Source organism: Oncorhynchus clarkii, chromosome 25 (assembly GCF_045791955.1).
Source record: "Oncorhynchus clarkii lewisi isolate Uvic-CL-2024 chromosome 25, UVic_Ocla_1.0, whole genome shotgun sequence".
NCBI lineage: Eukaryota > Metazoa > Chordata > Actinopteri > Salmoniformes > Salmonidae > Oncorhynchus > Oncorhynchus clarkii.
This window is the reverse complement of record NC_092171.1, coordinates 39,434,923-39,457,500: the sequence shown is the minus strand read 5'-3', so window position 1 is coordinate 39,457,500 and position 22,578 is coordinate 39,434,923. Positions and strand designations below refer to the sequence as shown.

The 22,578-nt window shown below is 42.0% G+C and overlaps 1 protein-coding gene across 1 annotated transcript in view; it reads right to left on the bottom strand.

The window, feature by feature from the left end:
- Window positions 1-7,137, bottom strand: part of LOC139383958 (calpain-1 catalytic subunit-like) — a 43,269-nt gene extending 36,132 nt beyond the window's left edge. The window contains exon 1 of the mRNA XM_071128582.1: window positions 7,041-7,137. The gene's annotated coding sequence lies outside the window, so the exon portion shown is untranslated. The remainder of the gene's footprint in view (window positions 1-7,040) is intronic.
- Between the last annotated feature and the right edge of the window lie 15,441 nt (window positions 7,138-22,578).

The following is a 22,578-nucleotide window of genomic DNA, read 5'->3' as shown; positions in this document are numbered from 1 at the left end:
GTGCGTTGAAGATGTCGTTCCCATAGCAACGATTAAAACATTCCCTAACCAGAAACCGTGGATTGATGGCAGCATTCGTGTGAAACTGAAAGCGCGAACCACTGCTTTTAATCAGGGCAAGGTGTCTGGTAACATGACCGAATACAAACAGTGCAGCTATTCCCTCCGCAAGGCTATCAAACAAGCTAAGCGCCAGTACAGAGACAAAGTAGAATCTCAATTCAACGGCTCAGACACAAGAGGCATGTGGCAGGGTCTACAGTCGATCACGGACTACAGGAAGAAATCCAGCCCAGTCACGGACCAGGATGTCTTGCTCCCAGGCAGACTAAATAACTTTTTTGCCCGCTTTAAAGACAATACAGTGCCACTGACACGGCCTGCAACGAAAACATGCGGTCTCTCCTTCACTGCAGCCGAGGTGAGTAAGACATTTAAACGTGTTAACCCTCGCAAGGCTGCAGGCCCAGACGGCATCCCCAGCCGCGCCCTCAGAGCATGCGCAGACCAGCTGGCCGGTGTGTTTACGGACATATTCAATCAATCCCTATACCAGTCTGCTGTTCCCACATGCTTCAAGAGGGCCACCATTGTTCCTGTCCCCTAGAAAGCTAAGGTAACTGAGCTAAACGACTACCGCCCCGTAGCACTCACATCCGTCATCATGAAGTGCTTTGAGAGACTAGTCAAGGACCATATCACCTCCACCCTACCTGACACCCTAGACCCACTCCAATTTGCTTACCGCCCAAATAGGTCCACAGACGATGCAATCTCAACCACACTGCACACTGCCCTAACCCATCTGGACAAGAGGAATACCCATGTGAGAATGCTGTTCATCGACTACAGCTCGGCATTCAACACCATAGTACCCTCCAAGCTCGTCATCAAGCTCGAGACCCTGGGTCTCGACCCCGCCCTGTGCAACTGGGTACTGGACTTCCTGACGGGCCGCCCCCAGGTGGTGAGGGTAGGCAACAACATCTCCTCCCCGCTGATCCTCAACACTGGGGCCCCACAAGGGTGCGTTCTGAGCCCTCTCCTGTACTCCCTGTTCACCCACGACTGCGTGGCCACGCACGCCTCCAACTCAATCATCAAGTTTGCGGACAACACAACAGTGGTAGGCTTGATTACCAACAACGACGAGACGGCCTACAGGGAGGAGGTGAGGGCCCTCGGAGTGTGGTGTCAGGAAAATAACCTCACACTCAACGTCAACAAAACTAAGGAGATGATTGTGGACTTCAGGAAACAGCAGAGGGAACACCCCCCTATCCACATCGATGGAACAGTAGTGGAGAGGGTAGCAAGTTTTAAGTTCCTCGGCATACACATCACAGACAAACTGAATTGGTCCACTCACACAGAGAGCATCGTGAAGAAGGCGCAGCAGCGCCTCTTCAACCTCAGGAGGCTGAAGAAATTCGGCTTGTCACCAAAAGCACTCACAAACTTCTACAGATGCACAATCGAGAGCATCCTGGCGGGCTGTATCACCGCCTGGTATGGCAACTGCACCCCCCTTAACCGTAAGGCTCTCCAGAGGGTAGTGAGGTCTGCACAACGCATCACCGGGGGCAAACTACCTGCCCTCCAGGACACCTACACCACCCGATGTCACAGGAAGGCCATAAAGATCATCAAGGACATCAACCACCCGAGCCACAGCCTGTTCACCCCGCTATCATCCAGAAGGCGAGGTCAGTACAGGTGCATCAAAGCTGGGACCGAGAGACTGAAAAACAGCTTCTATCTCAAGGCCATCAGACTGTTAAACAGCCACCACTAACACTGAGTGGCTGCTGCCAACACACTGACACTGACTCAACTCCAGCCACTTTAATAATGGGAATTGATGGGAAATGATGTAAATATATCACTAGCCACTTTAAACAATGCTACCTTATATAATGTTACTTACCCTACATTATTCATCTCATATGCATACGTATATACTGTACTCTATATCATCGACTGTATCCTTATGTAATACATGTATCACTAGCCACTTTAAACTATGCCACTTTGTTTACATACTCATCTCATTTGTACATACTGTACTCAATACCATCTACTGTATCTTGCCTATGCTGCTCTGTACCATCACTCATTCATATATCCTTATGTACATATTCTTTATCCCCTTACACTGTGTACAAGACAGTAGTTTTGGAATTGTTACTTGTTATTACTGCATTGTCGGAACTAGAAGCACAAGCATTTCGCTACACTCGCATTAACATCTGCTAACCATGTGTATGTGACAAATACAAATACAATTTGATTTGATTTGATTTGATATACATTTGGGTGAGGTGTTTTTTCCAAGCCAGAGTCGCCTCGTTTCACTGGCACAAATCATATTAAACCATCTAGTGTTCAAGCGAAATAACAACACAACGTCAAATACAGGTAGCCTAGTCAAATAATTAACTTCCAATCATATTAACCGTTACTCTCTCACAGAAAACCTTCACTCTTGCACAGACATTTAGAAACAAAACATGACAATTTGAAAAATAAGCCAAAGGAGTATTTTCAGCGAGAATAAAGATGACTTTTGAGTGGTAAGACATGTATAAAAGCAACAGATACCATTAATAAGAAGGGGTTAGAAGTGTCTTATATGGTGAGCTACCGAGTGGCTCGGACAGGCAAGCCCCATACTATTGTAGAGGACTTAATTCTTCCTGCTGCCGTGGATATGGCTGGGACAATGCTGGGGGAAAAGGCCCAAAAAAACTATTCGGACAATGCCTTCATCAAACCACACTGTTTCACAACACATCAGTGACATGGCAGGAGATGTTTTGAAACAATTACTGCTTTGCATTCAAGCCAGTGAATTCCATCCGTTAAAGCTGGATGAGTCAACAGACGTGGTGGGTCTGGCACAGCTCCTGGTATATGTCCGCTACATTTATGGGGGGTCAATTAAGGAAGACATCCTCTTCTGCAAACCACTGGAAACCAGCACAACATGAGAGGGTATTTTTAAAGAACTGGACAGCTTTGTGACATCAAATGGACACAAGATGTGTTGGTATCTGTACTGATGTCTACTGATAATCATTTTCACTTGTCTGACTGCTTGCATGATGATCAGTTTCTCACACGACTGGCCTATCTTGGTGATATTTTTTCTTGCCTGAATTATCGGACTCTCCGCGACAATGTGTAGGACAAAATTGAGGCTATGATAAAGAAGTTGGAGCTCTTTTCTGTCTGCATTAACAAGAACAACACACAGGTCTTTTCATCATTGTATGATTTTTAGTGTGCAAATGAACTTAAGCTTACGGGCAATGTGAAATGTGATATAGAGAATTACCTGAGTTTGGTGAGTAATTACACAGGTACTTTCCACAAACAACTGGATTCGTTATCCCTTTCATGCCCTGCCTCCAGTCCACTTACCGATATCTGAACCAGAGAGCCTCATCAAAATTGCAACAAGTGGTTCTGTGAAAATGTAATTTAATCAGAAGCCACTGCCGTATTTCTGGATTGGGCTGCACTCAGAGTATCCTGCCTTGGCAAATCGCGTTGTTAAGACACTGATGCCCTTGGCAACCACGCACCTATGTTTATTTACTTGTATTTTTATTTCACCTTTATTTAACCGGTTAGGCTAGTTGAGAACACCTTTATTTAACCAAGTAGACTAGTTGAGAACACCTTTATTTAACCAGGTAGGCTAGTTGAGAACACCTTTATTTAACCAGGTAGGCTAGTTGAGAACACCTTTATTTAACCAGGTAGGCTAGTTGAGTACAAGTTCTCATTTACAACTGCGACCTGGCCAAGATAAATCAAAGCAGTGCGATACAAACAACACAGAGTTACACATGGAATAAACAAGTATACAGTCAATAACACAATAGAAAAAAAGGAAAGCCTATATACAGTGTGTGCAAATGGCGTGAGGAGGTAAGGCAATAAATAGGTCATAGTAGCGAAGTAATTACAATTAGCAAATTAACACTGGAGTGATAGATGAGCAGATGATGATGTGCATGTAGAAATACTTGTCACGAATACTACCGAAGGTGGCTCCCCTTCCTGTTCGGGTGGCGCTCGGTGGTCGTCGTCGCAGGTCTACTAGCTTTCACCTGTTCTAATTGTTTTCACCTTGTTGGGGTTTTGGGATGGGTGTTATTTAAGTTTGTTTATCCCGCTGTTGTTTGTGCGGGCTTGTTGTTATGGTTATGTTTGTGGTTATTGTTGTCTTTTGGGTTTTCCCTGTCCAGGTTTTGTAACTAAGGTTTTGGGTTTGTTTGCACCTGTGTTTAGGGCTTCACCCATGTTTGGACCTGTTACTTTGTAGGGGACATTAAAGCGTTTTCTCCCGTTTACTTTTGCTCTCTGCGTCTGACTCCACACCCATCACTCACCCACCGTTACAGAAGCCCGCACCACCAGATGTAGTCAGCAGGAGCAGCGACCACCCCTCTCCTCACGATGGAGGAGAGAGTCCTTCATCATACGTCTAGATTTGATTTTGGATTGGAGATGTTTGATATGAGTCTGGAAGGAGAGTTTACAGTCTAGCCAGACACCTAGGTATTTGTAGTTGTCCACATATTCTAGGTCAGAACCGTCCAGAGTAGTGATGCAAGTCGGGCGGGTGGGTGCGGGCAGCGAACGGTTGAAAAGCATGCATTTGGTTGTACTAGCATTTAAGAGCAGTTGGAGGCCACAGAAGGAGTGTTGTATGACATTGAAGCTTGTTTGGAGTTTAACACAGTGTCTAAAGAAGGGCCAGATGTATACGGAATGGTGTTGTCTGCATAGAGGTGGTTCAGGGAATCACCTGCAGCAAGAGCGACATCGTTGATATATACAGAGAAAAGAGTCGGCCCGAGAATTGAACCCTGTGGTACCCCCATAGAGATTGCCAGAGGTCCGGACAACAGGCCCTCCGATTTGACACACTGAACTCTGTCTGCCAAGTAGTTGGTGAACCAGGCGAGGCAGTCATTTGAGAAGTCGAAAGCCTTGGCCAGGTCGATGAAGACGGCTGCACAGTACTGTCTTTTATTGAGGGCAGTTATGATATCGTTTAGTACCTTGAGCATGGCTGAGGTGCACCCATGACCAGCTTGGAAAATGGATTGCACAGAGAAGGTATGGTGGGATTCGAAATGGTCAGTGATCTGTTTATTTACTTGGCTTTTGAAGACTTTAGAAAGGCAGGGCAGGATGGATTTAGGTCTATAACAGTTTGGGTCTAGAGTGTCACCCCCTTTGAAGAGGGGGATGACCGCGGCAGCTTTCCAATCTTTAGGGAATTCGGACAATACAAAAGAGAGGTTGAACAGACTGGTAATAGGGGTTGCAACAATGGCGGCGGATAATTTTAGAAAGAGAGAGTCCAGATTGTCTAGCCCAGCTGATTTGCATGGGTCCAGGTTTTGCAGCTCTTTCAGAACATCTGCTATCTGGATTTGTGTGAAGGAGAAGCTGGGGAGGCTTGGGCGAGCAGCTGCGGGGGGTGCGGAGCTGTTGGCCGGGTTTGGGGTAGCCAAGAGGAAAGTACAAGAACAAGTACAAGTAGGCTACTATTGAAACCGATTAATTAGGGCCGATTTCAAGTTTTGAAAACAACTGGCAATCAGCATTTTTGGACGCGGATTACAGCCGATTACTTTACATTCCACGAGGAAACTGCGTGGCAGGTTGACCACCTTTTGTGAGTGCAGCAAGGAGCCAAGGTACGTTGCTAGCTAGCATTAAACTTATCTTGTAAAAAACAATCAATCACATAATCACTAGTTAACCACTCATGGTTAATGATATTACTAGGTTATATGCAACGCAGCTTGTCCTGCGTTGCATATAATCAATGCGGTGCCTGTTAATTTTTCATCGAATCACAGCCTACTTCGCCAAACGGGGGATGATTTAACAAAAGCCCATTCGTGAAAAAAGCACAATCGTTGCACAAATGTACCTAACCATAAACACCAACGCCTTTCTTAAAATCAATACACAGAAATATATTTAGCTAAAATAAATTAATGTTAGCAGGCATATTAACTAGGGAAATTGTGACACTTCTCTTGTGTTCATTGCAAGCAGAGTAAGGGTATATGCAACAGTTTGGGCCGCCTGGCTCGTTGCGAACTAATTTCCCAGAATTTTACATCATTATCACATAACATTGAAGGTTGTGCAGTGTAACAGCAATATTTAGACTTAGGGTTGCTTAAACCACATCAGGAGCCCATTTTTGAGGTTTAGAGAATATCTAAGACATTCACATTTGTAAAAAAAAAAACTAGCATATGAGATGGAGTTAGTTAGTATAGGCAATGCCCACTGAAGCATTAGTGGGTATATGGCGTATACCTGAGCATACCTACCCTCCACTACACCACTGGATGGAGGCTGAATTAACTATGCATGAATGCAACAACATTCTAAATGTAGTTTCTTCAGAAAGTAGAAAGTAGTTATAACTCTTGACTTTTCCACATTTTGTTGTGTGACAGCCTGAATTAAAAATTGATAAAGTATCTCTATATATATATATACTGTATATATATTTTTTTCTAATTTCCTGTCTACACACAATACCCCATAAGTTAAACATGTTTTTTTAAATTTTTGCAAATGTATTGAATGCAAAATACAGAAATATGTAATTTATAAACAATACAAACAATGTGCTCACAATGATAAGATCTCTTCAATTTCTCATATTTCTCAACTGTAAGTCTCAATCCAAGCTCATTTGTCTCATGAAGTCCCAATAATATATATATTTTTAAGTAATCAGCCTTAGGAGAAACAGTTCAGATATATGTGATGACTAAATAATACAAAATTGAGATCACCAATGTTTCATCAGAGATGAAGAAAAGACTACTCAGAGCAAAATATTTTGTTGTAATGTTTGAGTCACACAGAGATCACATGAATACATAAGCCATGGTGAAATGTAACGTGAACGTGTCTGTTTCAGGCACGTGCAGCCTACACAAACCATTAATAACACAGGCTGTAAATCAGAGTCAGGTAAAGTGCCTCACCTCAGAATATCGCAGGAATGGTTGTTATTATTCAAAGTTTTCAATCTTTTAGAAACTAATTCAGGTCATCGTCATCTTATATACCTGAAGGTTCCAGAGATTTCTAATATACTGTAGACTACTGAATGTGGGCGTGCGTGGCACAAACCACGCCCACATTAGGTAGGTCTCCAATACATACAAATGCTTTCCTAGCTTCTCATATTACCACAGCTTTCCATTGGATAGGGTAGTGGCAAATCTAGTTTAGTCAGTCATATAGCCATCCGTTTTAATTTTTGCTTTAGATCAGAAGAGAAACTTCTGAAAGTACAGAAAGAGAGAATAGGTTCACAAGCCTTGAAAAGGGGAAATGCCAACTGATGTATGTTGCCTAAATCAGATAGGCTATGTAAATGTTGTGTAGGCTAAGCCTATTTGAAAGTGTTAACTTGAGAATAAAAAATATAGTTTACAAAAGGCAAATAATCAAGTGAAGCCTGGGTACTAGTTGAGCTACAGTCAGTTGTTTGATCCTGTGAAATGTCCTATCACTGTAGGCAGCAGATGTTAGTCCAAGCATATTTTTTTTCTCACCTGCACGGGCTTGTCTTTTCTTCCTTCAGCAAGACTTGTGGCATTTTAAGGATTTGCCCAAACAAAATTTGACATTTAGAGTAACTGCCATGGGAGAAAAAAACCCACACAACAAACACAGAAAGTAAATGAATCATGACATATCTAATGTTGCCAAGACCACAATACTCACAACTATACTCATGTACCATAGTCATGTTCTGCAGATTTTAAAATGCGATTTTATTAAAATGTTCTCCGTTTATCACTGGCCTCTTCCCTCAGCTAAACTGGTCACATAAAATGAGGTGGAATGTCTAAAACAGTCTTGTATTTCTGAAACTATTATTATCTTAAAAAAAAAAAAAAATACAATTTTAAATGAATCATACTATGCTACTGTCCATGTTTGATAATAACATATACAATAAATTGACTAATAAATAACTAATGGTAATTTCCAGGTTTTCTTGAAAACAAAGGAAAGCCGAAACTCTAGGAGCTCAGATGCAAAAATGTAATGTCCAACGTTTCGACAGGCAAGCTGTCTTCATCAGGGTATAATCATAAACACTGCGGGATGACTCGTTTATATAGTGTCAAAAGACACACATGTGTCTGTAATCATGGCCAAGAGAGGCCTAATATCATTGGTTAATAATCAAATATTAAAATGTCATACAAAGAACAGCATACAAAAAGCAAATGGAGAGCATACGATCATAGGTTCATTTTAGACTGCACAAGCTTACAAACAACTACAATGGCAAAAGTCACAATAATCACAAGAATTGCTTCAGATCAACGTCTACCTGCATTGACTTGACATAGTACAGTGTATGTAATAACATACTGTACGTTTGTCAAAAGTCATTTCATAGAGCAATCAAGATGTCAGTCATCTTGTAAATCATGTTGGGGTCTCCGAAAGGCCAGCTTTTGTGGTGCAAAGTTGAGCCCGTTTTTCTTCTGTCCTTTATGCCACAGAAGATTTTCCCCTGTTCTCACACTTGCATGCTTGTCTTTGTTCATTTGAGGATGTAAGCTCCTGTTGAGTCACTGACAAGGCCTTGGGGCAACTTGATTGACTGCATGGAGACTTAAATGTCAAACCTGCTAGTTCTTGTTCTTCTTCAAACCACTTTTACGCTGACTATCAAATAACAACACAAGGTATACCAAGGAGAAGACTTGTTGTCTGTAGCACTCCTACAATAAGCTGTTGTCTGTAGCACTCCTACAATAAGCTTCCCTTGACTTTGACTACAGAGGTCTCAGAGTATATGACTTTAACATAAGCATTGAAAGAACATTGCCTGTGGGGGAATCATACATGCATTTTATGCAATTATCTAACAACATTCCTTAGCCTAGGAATAATTACATTGTGTGGTGGTCCTAAACTGACAGGGCTCTACCTGTGAAGAGCACATGCCCCTTAGCACTTATTCTCCAAAGTGCCCTATTGGGTGGAGGTATAATTTCCCATAAAATATTTTTTGAGGGGTACATATGTTTTGCCATTGCTGTTCAGAACCCACTCCCCACGAAGTCGTCGTGATGCCTTCAAGTTTGCCACCCCCTTTTGTCTTTTGTGTAGGCTACAACATGAAACAATTACATGGAATAGCGCTTGAGGCATGGAATGTATAGTTGGAACATGCCGGCCATATCTTTAGTGTACAACATGAAGTTTCCCCCTCCATGTCACTAAGGGTGAACATGAAGTTTCCCCCTCCATATCTTTAGTGTACAACATAAAGTTTCCCCCTCCATGTCACTGAGGGTGAACATGAAGTTTCCCCCTCCATGTCACTAAGGGTGAACATGAAGTTTCCCCCTCCATGACACTAAGGGTGAACATGAAGTTTCCCCCTCCATGTCACTAAACATGAAGTTTCCCCGTCCATGTCACTAAGGGTGAACATGAAGTGTCCCCCTCCATGTCACTGAGGGTGAACATGAAGTTTCCCCTCCATGTCACTGAGGGTGAACATGAAGTTTCCCCTCCATGTCACTAAGGGTGAACATGAAGTTTCCCCCTCCATGACACTAAGGGTGAACATGAAGTTTCCCCCTCCATGTCACTGAGGGTGAACATGAAGTTTCCCCCTCCATGTCACTAAGGGTGAACATGACGTTTCCACCTCCATGTCACTAAGGGGGAACATGATGTTTCCCCTCCATGTCACTAAGGGTGAACATGAAGTTTCCCCTCCATGTCACTGAGGGTGAACATGAAGTTTCCCCCTCCATGTCACTGAGGGTGAACATGAAGTTTCCCCCTCCATGTCACTAAGGGTGAACATGACGTTTCCACCTCCATGTCACTAAGGGCGAACATGATGTTTCCCCTCCATGTCACTAAGGGTGAACATGAAGTTTCCCCTCCATGTCACTGAGGGTGAACATGAAGTTTCCCCCTCCATGTCACTAAGGGGGAACATGAAGTTTCCCCCTCCATGTCACTAAGGGGGAACATGAAGTTTCCCCCTCCATGTCACTAAGGGGGAACATGACGTTTCCCCCTCCATGTCACTAAACATGACGTTTCCCCCTCCATGTCACTAAGGGTGAACATGAAGTTTCCCCCTCCATGTCACTGAGGGTGAACATGAAGTTTCCCCCTCCATGTCACTGAGGGTGAACATGAAGTTTCCCCCTCCATGTCACTGAGGGTGAATATGAAGTTTCCCCCTCCATGTCACTGAGGGTGAACATGAAGTTTCCCCCTCCATGTCACTGAGGGTGAACATGAAGTTTCCCCTCCATGTCACTAAGGGTGAACATGACCTTTCCCCCTCCATGTCACTAAGGGTGAACATGACCTTTCCCCCTCCATGTCACTAAGGGTGAACATGACCTTTCCCCCTCCATGTCACTGAGGGTGAACATGAAGTTTCCCCTCCATGTCACTAAGGGTGAACATGACCTTTCCCCCTCCATGTCACTAAGGGTGAACATGACCTTTCCCCCTCCATGTCACTAAGGGTGAACATGAAGTTTCCCCCTCCATGTCACTAAGGGTGAAGTGGCAGCTGAGTGGGAGCAATGAGCAGAAGCTACACAGTGAAACACTCTTTTCACGCCACTCAGATGCCCAAGTGACTTTTTCTTAGCAAATTAGGAGAATTTACGCACCAGGTTAGGAGCATTATTAACATAGCAGGTTAGAAGACTAGGGTTAAGGTTAGGAAAAGGGTTAGGGAAAATAATCTCCTAGCCTGTTACAAAAATCACTTTGTGTCAAAGTGAAGAGTGTGTCCCAAGCTACGTAGGCAGCAGTAGGCAGCATCTATATAAAAAATGATCCTGCACACGCAGAGTAATCTCCATATCAACAGCCACGGGCAAATTGGGTTCTGGATAATCCGGAACTTCAACCAGTCATAAACGTTTTTCATGTGAATGATGGCCTGTGGCTGTGTCCCAATTATCTCTCCCAAAGTCAACAGCTACACTCATCTTCTGCACATCTATCACTCCAGTTTTTAATTGCTATATTGTAATTATTTCGTCACTGTGGCCTATTTATTGCCTCACCTCCCTTATCCTACCTGATTTGCACACACTGTATACCTTTTCTATTGTGTTATTGACTGCATGGTTGTTAATTCCTTGTGTAACTCTGTGTTGTTGTTTGTGTCGCACTGCTTTGTATAACCATGGTCAGGTCGCAGTTGTAAATGAGAACTTGCTCTCAATGTCACACCCTGGCCACAGAGAGGCTTTTATTCTCTATTTTGGTTAGGCCAGGTTGTGACTAGGGTGGGCATTCTAGTTTCTTTATTTCTATTTTTTATATTTCTTTGTTTTTGGTGTGGTTCCCAATCAGAGGCAGCTGTCTATCATTGTCTCTGATTGGGAATCATACTTAGGCAGCCTTTTTCCCACCTGTGTTTGTAGGTAGGTTTTTTCTGTTTAATATCTGTTACCTGACAGAACTGTTCACTTTTGTTTATTTACTTTGTTTCAGTTTCCTTTGATCAATAAAATCATGAACACTTTCCACGACAGGCTTTACACTCAACTAGCCTACCTGGTTAAATAAAGGTGAAAAAAAAATAATAATAATTTTTTTTTTTTTTTAAAGTGTGGCCTTGTCCAATTCCCTTCACTAATTAGAAAGAGAAGTATATGAAATATAGTGGTAACTCACTCACGCCTATACCTCAACCAATCTAATCCTTTTCACTGCGTGAAATGGCCTGTTTCCGAGTGTGTACATGTAAATCAGAATATCTTTACTGACAAGAAGTAGAAGCTAAATATTGAGAAGTCAGAATAAAAACAGTCTTGATTAGTCAACTCTGGAAGGTCATGGATCTTTACACATGCTAATAGCCCCTAACACCTTGTCTAATTTTTAGACAAGGTGTTAGGCTTTACCTAGCAAAGACTTATAGATGACCTAGAGCCAATGGGTTTGGCGACGAATATGTAGTGAGAGCATACAGGTCGCAGTGGTGGGTAGAGTATGGGGCTTTGGTGACAAAACGGATGGCACTGTGATAGACTGCATCTAATTTGCTGAGTAGAGTGTTGGAGGCTATTTTGTAAATGACATCGCCAAAGTCGAGGATCGGTAGGATCAGTCAGTTTCACGAGGGTATGTTTTACAGCATGAGTGAAGGATGCTTTGTTGCAAAATAGGAAGCCGATTCTAGATTTAATTTTGGATTGGAGATGCTTAATGTGAGTCTGGAAAGAGAGCAATTTATTCCAAACATGTCTTTCATACATTTTAAAACGTCTTAAGAAGAATGACAGACTATGAAGTATATATTCACACAATCCTCAATTAAAGATTCAATATCAAATCACACTTCAATTCAAACTTTATTTGAAGTGCATTTAAAATGTCAAAAACAAATCAAATTGTATTTGTCACATCTGCCGAATACCTTTACTGTTTGAATTGTAAATGATTTGTAGAAGACTTAACCAGGTGTAGCATTTGGCCCACCTAGTGCCTTAATGTTTGATGTTTCAACTTATCGTGAAATGCTTACTTACAAGCCCTTAAACAGCAATGCAGTTTTAAGAAAATAGAGTTAAGAAAATGTTTACAAAATATTGTAAATTAAAAAAAAATAAAATAACACAATAAAATAACAATAATGAGGCTATATGTGTGGGGGTACAGGTTAGTCGAGGTAATTTGTTCATGTAGGTAGGGGTAAAATGACTATGCATAGATAACAAAAAGCGAGTAGCAGCAGTGTAAAAACAAATTGTGAGGGGGGGGGGGGTCTATGCAAATAGTCCGGGTGGCCATTTGATGAATTGTTCAGCAGTCTTATGGCTTGGGGGGTGCAAGCTGTTAAGGAGCCTTTTGGACCTAGACTTGGCTCTCCGGTACAGAGAAAAGTCTATGACTTGGGTGAATGGAGTCTTTGACAATTTTTTTGGCCTTCCTCTAACACCACCTAGTATAGACTATGGGAGGCACACAGTACTACTTGGAACTCTATTCCACATCAAGTAACTGATGCAAGAATAAGGAAACAAAATGGATGGAAATCATGTAAGCAGTAAAATTAGATTTTAAAAATAGATTAAAAAACACCTTATGGAACAACGGGAACTGTGAAGCAACACAAACATTGGCACAGACACACACACACACACACACACACACACACACACACACACACACACACACACACACACACACACACACACAAAATAACATTCAGACTACACATACACATGGATTTAGTACTGTAGATAATTGGTAGTGGTGGAGTAGGGGCCTGAGGGCACACAGTGTGTTGTGAATTCTGTGAATGTATTGTAATGTTTTAAAATGGTATAAACTGCCTTAATGTTGCTGGACCCCAGGAAGAGTAGCTGATGGGGATCCATAATAAATAAAATACAGCGCCTTGCAAAAGTATTCAGCCCACCTGGCAGTTTTCCTATTTTGTTGCATTTCAACCTGTAATTTAAATGGATTTTTATTTGGATTTCATGTAATGGACATACACAAAATAGTCCAAATTGGTGAAGTGAAATGAAAAAAATAACTTGTTTCAAAAAATTCTAAAATAAATAAATGGGAAAGTGGTGTGTGCATATGTATTCACCCCCTTTGCTATGAAGCCCCTAAATAAGATCTGGTGCAACCAATTACCTTTAGAAGTCACATAATTAATTAAATAAAGTCCACCTGTGTGCATTCTAAGTGTCACATGATCTCAGTATATAGACACCTGTTCTGAAAGGCCCCAGAGTCTGCAACACCACTAAGAAAGGGGCACCACCAAGCAAGCGGCACTATGAAGACCAAGGAGTTCTCCAAACAGGTCAGGGACAAAGTTGGGTAGAAGTACAGATCAGGGTTGGAATATAAAAAATATCAGAAACTTTGAACATCCCACGAAGCTCCATTAAATCCACTATTAAAACATATCAGAAACTTTGAACATCCCACGGAGCTCCATTAAATCCATTATTAAAACATATCAGAAACTTTGAACATCCCACGAAGCACCATTAAATCCACTATTAAAACATTTAAAGAATATGGCACCACAACAAACCTGCCAAAAGAGGGCTGCAGACCAAAACTCATGGACCAGGCATGGAGGGCATTAATCAGAGAGGCAACAAAGAGACCAAAGATGACCCTGAAGGAACTGCAAAGCTCCACAGTGGAGATTGGAGAATCTGTCCATAGGACCACTCCGTACACTGTGGAGTGACCACACCACACACTCCACAGAGCTAAGCTTTACGGGAAGAGTGGCCAGAAAAAAAGCCATTGCTTAAAGAAAACAATAAGCAAACACATTTGGTGTTTTCCAAAAGGCATGTGGGAGACTCCCCAAACATATGGAAGAAGGTTCTCTGGTCAGATGAGACTAAAATTTAGCATTTTGGCCATCAAGGAAAACACTATGTCTGGCACAAACAAAAACACCTCTCATCAGCCAGATAACAGCATCCCCACAGTGAAGCATGGTGGTGGCAGCATCATGCTGTGTTGATGTTTTTCATCGGCAGGGATTGGGAAACTGGTCAGAATTGAAGGAATGATGGATGGAGCTAAATACAGGGAAATTCTTGAGGGAAATCTGTTTCAGTCTTCCAGATATTTGGGACTGGGATGGAGGTTCACCTTCCAGCAGGACAATGACCCAAAGCATACTGCTAATCCAACACTCGAATGGTTTAAGGGGAAACATTTAAATGTCTTGGAATGGCCTAGTCAAAGCCCAGACCTCAATCCATTCGAGAATCTGTGGTATGACTTAAATATTGCTGTACACCAGCAGAACCCATCCAACTTCAAGGAGTTGGAGCAGTTTTGCCTTGAATAATGGCAAAAATCCCAGTGGCTAGCTATGCCAAGTTTTTAGAGACATACCCCAAGAGACTTGCAGCTGTAATTGCTGCAAAAGGTGGCTCTACAAAGTATATAGTTTGGGGGATGAATAGTTATGCATGCTCATGTTCTCTGTTTTTTTGTCTTAGTTCTTGTTTGTTTTACAAGAAAAAAATATTTTGCATGTTCAAAGTGGAAAGCATGTCGTGTAAATCAAATTATACAAAAATCTATTTTAATTCCAGGTTGTAAGACAACAAAAAAGGAAAAATGCCCCTCAAGGGGGGTGAATACTTTTGCAAAGCACTGTATGTATTATCTGTGTTGTCGTTAAGCCACGACTCATTGAAACATAAGATATTACAGTTTTTAATGCCCCGTTGGTAGGATAGTCTCGAAAGGAGCTCATCCAGTTTATTCTCCAGTGATTGCACTTTGGCCAATAGAACAGATGGTAGAGGCGGGTTACCCACTTGATGACAAATTCTCACCAGGCACCCAAACCCTGATCTCCGCCCCCTGTTTTTCCTGATTTTCTTCAAGCGAATGACTGGGATTTGGGCCTTTTACTAAAGTGTCACGACTTCCGCAGAAGTCGGTTCCTCTCCTTGTTCGGCGGTCGACGTCCCCGGTCCTCTAGCCATCGCTGATCCACCTTTCATTTTCCATTTATTTTGTCTTGTTTTCCCACACACCTGGTTTACATTTCCCTCATTACTTGTCGTGTATTTAACCCTCTGTTCCCCCCATGTCTCTGTGTGAAATTGTTTGTTGTAAGTGCTTGTGCACTTTGACTGGTGCGCGACGGGTTTTGTACCCATATTTTGTATTTCTGGATGCCGTTGGTTTTGATAATTATACTGCTCCGGTTATTACCCAGTTCTGCTCTCCTGTGTCTGACTTCCCTGCCACCAGTTACGCACCCCTTACATAAAGAGAAATCCTCAGTAATCGCTGTTCTTGCTTGACATCATGGGAAAATCAAAATAAATCAGCCAAGACCTCAGAATTGTTTTTGCAGACCTCCACAAGTCTGGTTCATGCTTCCAAACACCTGAAGGTACCACGTTCATCTGTACAAGCAATAGTACACAAGTATAAACACCATGGGACCACGCAGCCATCATACCGCTCAGGAAGAAGACCCGTTCTGTCTCCTAGAGATGAACGCACTTTGGTGCGAAAAGTGCAAATCAATCCCAGAACAACAGCAAAGGACCTTGTGAAGATGCTGGAGGAAACAGGTACAAAAGTATCTATGTCCACAGTAAAACGAGTCTAATATTGACATAGCCTGAAAGGCCGCTCAGCAAGGAAGAAGCCACTGCTCCAAAACCACCACAAAAAAGACAGACTACAGTTTGCAACTGCACATGGGGACAAAGATCGTACTTTTTGGAGAAATGTCCTCTGTTCTGATGAAACAAAAATAGAACTGTTTGGCCATAATGACCGTTGTTATGTCTGGAGGAAAAAGGGGGAGGCTTGCAAGCCGCAGAACACCATCCCAACCGTGAAGCACGAGGTGGCAGTATCATGTTGTTGGGGTGCTTTGCTGCAGTAGGAACTGGTGCACTTCACAAAATAGATGGCATCATGAGGAAGGAATATTATGTGGATATATTGAAGAAACATTTCAAGACATCAGCCAATAAGTTAAAGCTTGGTCGCAAATGGGTCTTTCAAATAGACAACGACACCAAACATACTTCCAAAGTTGTGGCAAAATAGCTTAAGGACAACAAAGTCAAGGTATTGGAGTAGCCATCACAAAGCCCCGACTTCAATCCCATAGAAAATGTGTGGGCAGAACTCAAAAAACGTGTGCGAGCAAGGAGGCCTACAAACCTGACTCAGTTGCACAAGCTCTGTCAGGAGGAATTGGCCAAAATTCACCCAACTTATTGTGGGAAGCTTGTGGAAGGCTACCTGAAAAGTTTGGCCCAAGTTAAACAATTTAAAGGCAATGCTACCAAATACTAATTTAGTGTACTTAAACTTCTGACCCACTGGGAATGTGATGAAAGAAATAAAAGCTGAAATAAATTATTCTCTCAGCTATTATTGTGACATTTCACATTCCTAAAAAATGAAGTGGTGACCCTAACTGACCTAAGACAGGGAATTTTTACTCTGATGAAATTTCAGGAATTGTGGAAAAACTGAGTTTAAATGTATTTGGCTGAAGGTGTATGTTAATGTCCAACTTCAAATGTACGCATCAGCAACCACAGCTAGTGAAGTCACTGAAGCCCACAACAAATGGGTTGCCAGTAGATAAACTAGTTCTGAACCTCTCTAAAACTAAGAGCATTGTATTTGGTTCAAATCATTCCCTAAATTCTAGACCTCAGCTGAATCTGGATAGGAATTGTGTGGATGTTGAACAAGTTGAGGAGACTAAATTACTTGGCGTTACCTTAGATTGTAAACTGTCATGGTCAAAACGTATAGATTCAATGGTTGTGAAGATGGGGAAAGAGGTGTCCGTAATTAAGAGATGCTCTTTTTTGACACCACACTCCAAAAAGCAAGTTCTGCAGGCTCTAGTTTTGTCTAATCTTGATTATTGTCCAGTCGTGTGGTCCAGTGCTGCAAGGAAAGACCTAGTTAAGCTGCAGTTGGCCCAGAACAGAGTGGCACGTTTTGCTCTTAGTTGTAATCAGAGGGCTGATATAAATACTATGCATGCCAGTCTCTCTTGGCTAAGAGTTGAGGAGAGACTGACTGCTTCACTTCTTTTTTATAAGAAAACATGTGTTGAAAGTCCCAAATTGTTTGCATAGTCAATTTACACACAGCTCTGACACACACACGTACCCCACCAGGCATGCCACCAGGGGCACCAGGGGCACCAGGGGCACCAGGGGCACAGTCCCCAAATCCAGAACAAATTCAAGAAAGCGTATAGTATTTTATAGAGCCATTATTGCATGGAACATTATTCCATCTCACATTGCTCCAATTAACAGCAAACCTGGTTTCAAAAAACAAATTAAGTAAAAGCTCATGGCACAACACCTCTCCCCTAGATTGTTTGTGTGTATGTATTGATATGTACTGTAGGCTACATGTTTTGTGTGGACCCCAGGAATAGAAGCTGCTGCTTTTTCAACAGATAATAGGGATCCTAATAAAATACCAAATACCAAGTCAGAACAGTAGGCTAAATTAGAAGGGGAAAAGGGACCAAATTATTAGGGTTAGACACATGGGCTACAAACAGCTTACTACACAAGGTACATTGTTACCCACTGGGTGGCAGGGTAGCCTAGTGGTTAGAGTGTTGGACTAGTAACCGGAAGGTTGCAAGTTCAAATCCCTGAGCTGTCAAGGTCTGTTGTTCTGCAGGCAGTTAACCCACTGTTCCAAGGCTGTCATGGAAAGTACGAATGTGTTCTTAACTGACTTGCCTAGTTAAATAAATTATTTTAAAAAATGTAGGAATACTTTCTTAGCTACAGTATACATATCTCCCTGGCATTTACATCATATCATATCATCATTCATACAATACATTTTTGGCCTCTCCTTGGTGTGCTCTGCTCACTTGAACAGGAAGGTGGCGCGACGGTCCTCCGTGGGCAAATTTGGTCATCAACCTTTGTCATCAAAGTCTGGTATTCTCTGGATTCATGGTGCTTTCAAGACAACTGTCAACTCTGGAAAAAAACAAGGTAAAATCATGATGACTTCAATGATCTTCAGGTCAGAGCTCTAGAAAAAGACCAGAGTTCTCGACTTGCAATTCCAAGTTGGATGACCGTTCAAAACGAGCTAGTTTTTGACCTCACTGAATTCTGAGATATCCCAGTTTCCAGTTGTTTTGAGTGTGTCAGAAGTCGTGCTGGAAGTCGTCCCAGTTTCCAGTTGTTTTGAGTGTGTCAGAAGTCGTGCTGGATTGACAGCATGGCCAATGTTGAATGTTTATCCTTTTAAGATTGGAAAAGAGACCCTTACACCTAGACTGTGACCACACACCCACTCCACTGAATAGCAGGCGACTGATTGCTTTGCAATGCTTGCAGTTAGCCACTGATTCCTTTCAAATCACTCATTGTTTAATTTGCAAGTTCTAACATGTTGTGTAAGGTTTATGTCCAATGGCCGATGAGCACCCATACATTTTATCTATAATTTCTCTTTATTATTCTCTTCATTTGACAAGGATTGAAAAGGATTTGCCAGTAGATTGTCGACTTGATTCATGATGATTACTACTAGCTTGCTAGCTAAGATATTGAAAGTATGATGTTGACATGATCAGTCCAATTAAAGCTACATTAGATATAACGTGATTTGACGTCATTTTATCTGTGGCCAATTGACATTGAGCCTTCTTGGATGGGCACTTACAATGTAACTCTATGGCATCACCCAAGGGACTTCAATTTTCAAGCTCTACCCGTAGATTTTGCGGTGACGTAGTGTCCCCATGAGTGACAGAACACTGAGCCAATCACAGCGCAACTAGAGAACATTACCAACATCTACGCTCTGTATTTTCCGCTGCCCCACCACAACAGAAAGCACTGAGCTAGACTGAAACCCCTGCATTGTGGAGCTGCCTTACTCAAAAAAAAAGCAAATAAAAGACCAAGTTTGTATGCAGCTTTATTAACTCAATGTTTTTTTACATTGTTTCAATTGTTTGCAAACTGATATGTGACAGGTATTAATGCCAAAATAACATGCCAAACAGGTGGGGACCTGAATGACAGGTCGCCACCACTGACTGTAACATATAACCACTGCTAATACACCACACTGACTGTAACATATAACCACTGTTAATACACCACACTGACTGTAACATATAACCACTGTTAATACACCACACTGACTGTAACATATAACCACTGCTAATACACCACACTGACTGTAACATATAACCACTGTTAATACACCACACTGACTGTAACATATAACCACTGCTAATACACCACACTGACTGTAACATATAACCACTGCTAATACACCACACTGACTGTAACATATAACCACTGCTAATACACCACACTGACTGTAACATATAACCACTGCTAATACACCACACTGACTGTAACATTTAACCACTGCTAATACACCACACTGACTGTAACATAGAACCACTGCTAATACACCACACTGACTGTAACATAGAACCACTGCTAATACACCACACTGACTGTAACATAGAACCACTGCTAATACACCACACTGACTGTAACATATAACCACTGCTAATACACCACACTGACTGTAACATATAACCACTGCTAATACACCACACTGACTGTAACATAGAACCACTGCTAATACACCACACTGACTGTAACATAGAACCACTGCTAATACACCACACTGACTGTAACATATAACCACTGCTAATACACCACACTGACTGTAACATAGAACCACTGCTAATACACCACACTGACTGTAACATAGAACCACTGCTAATACACCACACTGACTGTAACATAGAACCACTGCTAATACACCACACTGACTGTAACATAGAACCACTGCTAATACACCACACTGACTGTAACATAGAACCACTGCTAATACACCACACTGACTGTAACATAGAACCACTGCTAATACACCACACTGACTGTAACATAGAACCACTGCTAATACACCACACTGACTGTAACATAGAACCACTGCTAATACACCACACTGACTGTAACATATAACCACTGTTAATACACCACACTGACTGTAACATAGAACCACTGCTAATACACCACACTGACTGTAACATATAACCACTGTTAATACACCACACTGACTGTAACATATAACCACTGCTAATACACCACACTGACTGTAACATATAACCACTGCTAATACACCACACTGACTGTAACATATAACCACTGCTAATACACCACACTGACTGTAACATATAACCACTGCTAATACACCACACTGACTGTAACATATAACCACTGCTAATACACCACACTGACTGTAACATATAACCACTGCTAATACACCACACTGACTGTAACATATAACCACTGCTAATACACCACACTGACTGTAACATATAACCACTGCTAATACACCACACTGACTGTAACATATAACCACTGCTAATACACCACACTGACTGTAACATATAACCACTGCTAATACACCACACTGACTGTAACATATAACCACTGCTAATACACCACACTGACTGTAACATATAACCACTGCTAATACACCACACTGACTGTAACATAGAACCACTGCTAATACACCACACTGACTGTAACATATAACCACTGTTAATACACCACACTGACTGTAACATATAACCACTGCTAATACACCACACTGACTGTAACATAGAACCACTGCTAATACACCACACTGACTGTAACATAGAACCACTGCTAATACACCACACTGACTGTAACATATAACCACTGCTAATACACCACACTGACTGTAACATATAACCACTGTTAATACACCACACTGACTGTAACATAGAACCACTGCTAATACACCACACTGACTCCTCAGATGCAGCTGCACATCGGTATGTGAAAGACAGAGAAGTCGTTGGACTCCCCTGACAGGGCAAAGGAATGGGACATTAAAAAAACAAAGGTGGCGTTGCCTTAGAGACAGGTTTGTTTATAAATGTAAACCAGTCCATACATTTAAATACAGTACTGAGTTTTGAAAAGTTGAGACTGAGTTGGAAAAAGTGAGATTTTAGTGTGTAGTTTTTTTAGTTTTGGGATTCCAGTGTTCAAGACCATTTGCTTATTGGGCAGAATAACTTAGTCTCCTGTGATTTCTCAGGCTTTGGTCAGTTGGTCAAAATAACTATTCTGATGTGGAGACAGAGCCAGATAATTCTTGTTAAATAACCTCCCAACCCTGGCGCTCTCCTCATTTTTGAGGACCTTATTGTGTCAGCAGACAAGGGGAAGAAGGGTCAAGTGTCTTACGGGGAGTTAAACTGGTGCAACCGTCCATGTCCACCGCAGCCCAACCCATAACATCAGTTCAATAGACCACAGACAGTCACCTGCACCATAGAGACTGTGTTCCCAGAACATCTGTTCAATAGACCACAGACAGTCACCTGCACCTTAGAGACTGTGTTCACTGACTCTCTGCTTCTCAGGAGACTTTCTACACCGACTCCCACTCAACCACTCTTACAGAGCCTTCACAAGGGATTCAAACCCCTGGAGTTATTCCCCATTTTGTTGTTACAGCTTGAATTATAAATGTAGTAAATATTTATTTGTTCACCCATTTACACACAATACCCCATAATGACTAGGTGAAAACATGTTTTTTTATTTTTTATTTTTGCTAATTTATTCAAAAAATTATTTACACCTTTGATAAAGGGATGGGGGGGGGGACTTGTGACGATCTGAGAGGATTTGATTGGTGTAAACAATCTGGTAATGGCGCCACCTTGCCCTCTGATAGGCTCGGTTTAAGTTTCACCATATTGCTTAATGTATACCAGTTTATGCATGAGGAATGATTTGGGATTGGTTTTGTGTCTCTGCAGACTCCTGTTGTGCCAGCAGAGGACGGTGCCACACCATATTAACACAAACTGCTACCTTGGCCAGGAGCTCTCCATCAGGGCTGGGCAAAGGAGGGAGAAATTCTGGAACCACAAAAAGTGCACACCTCCCC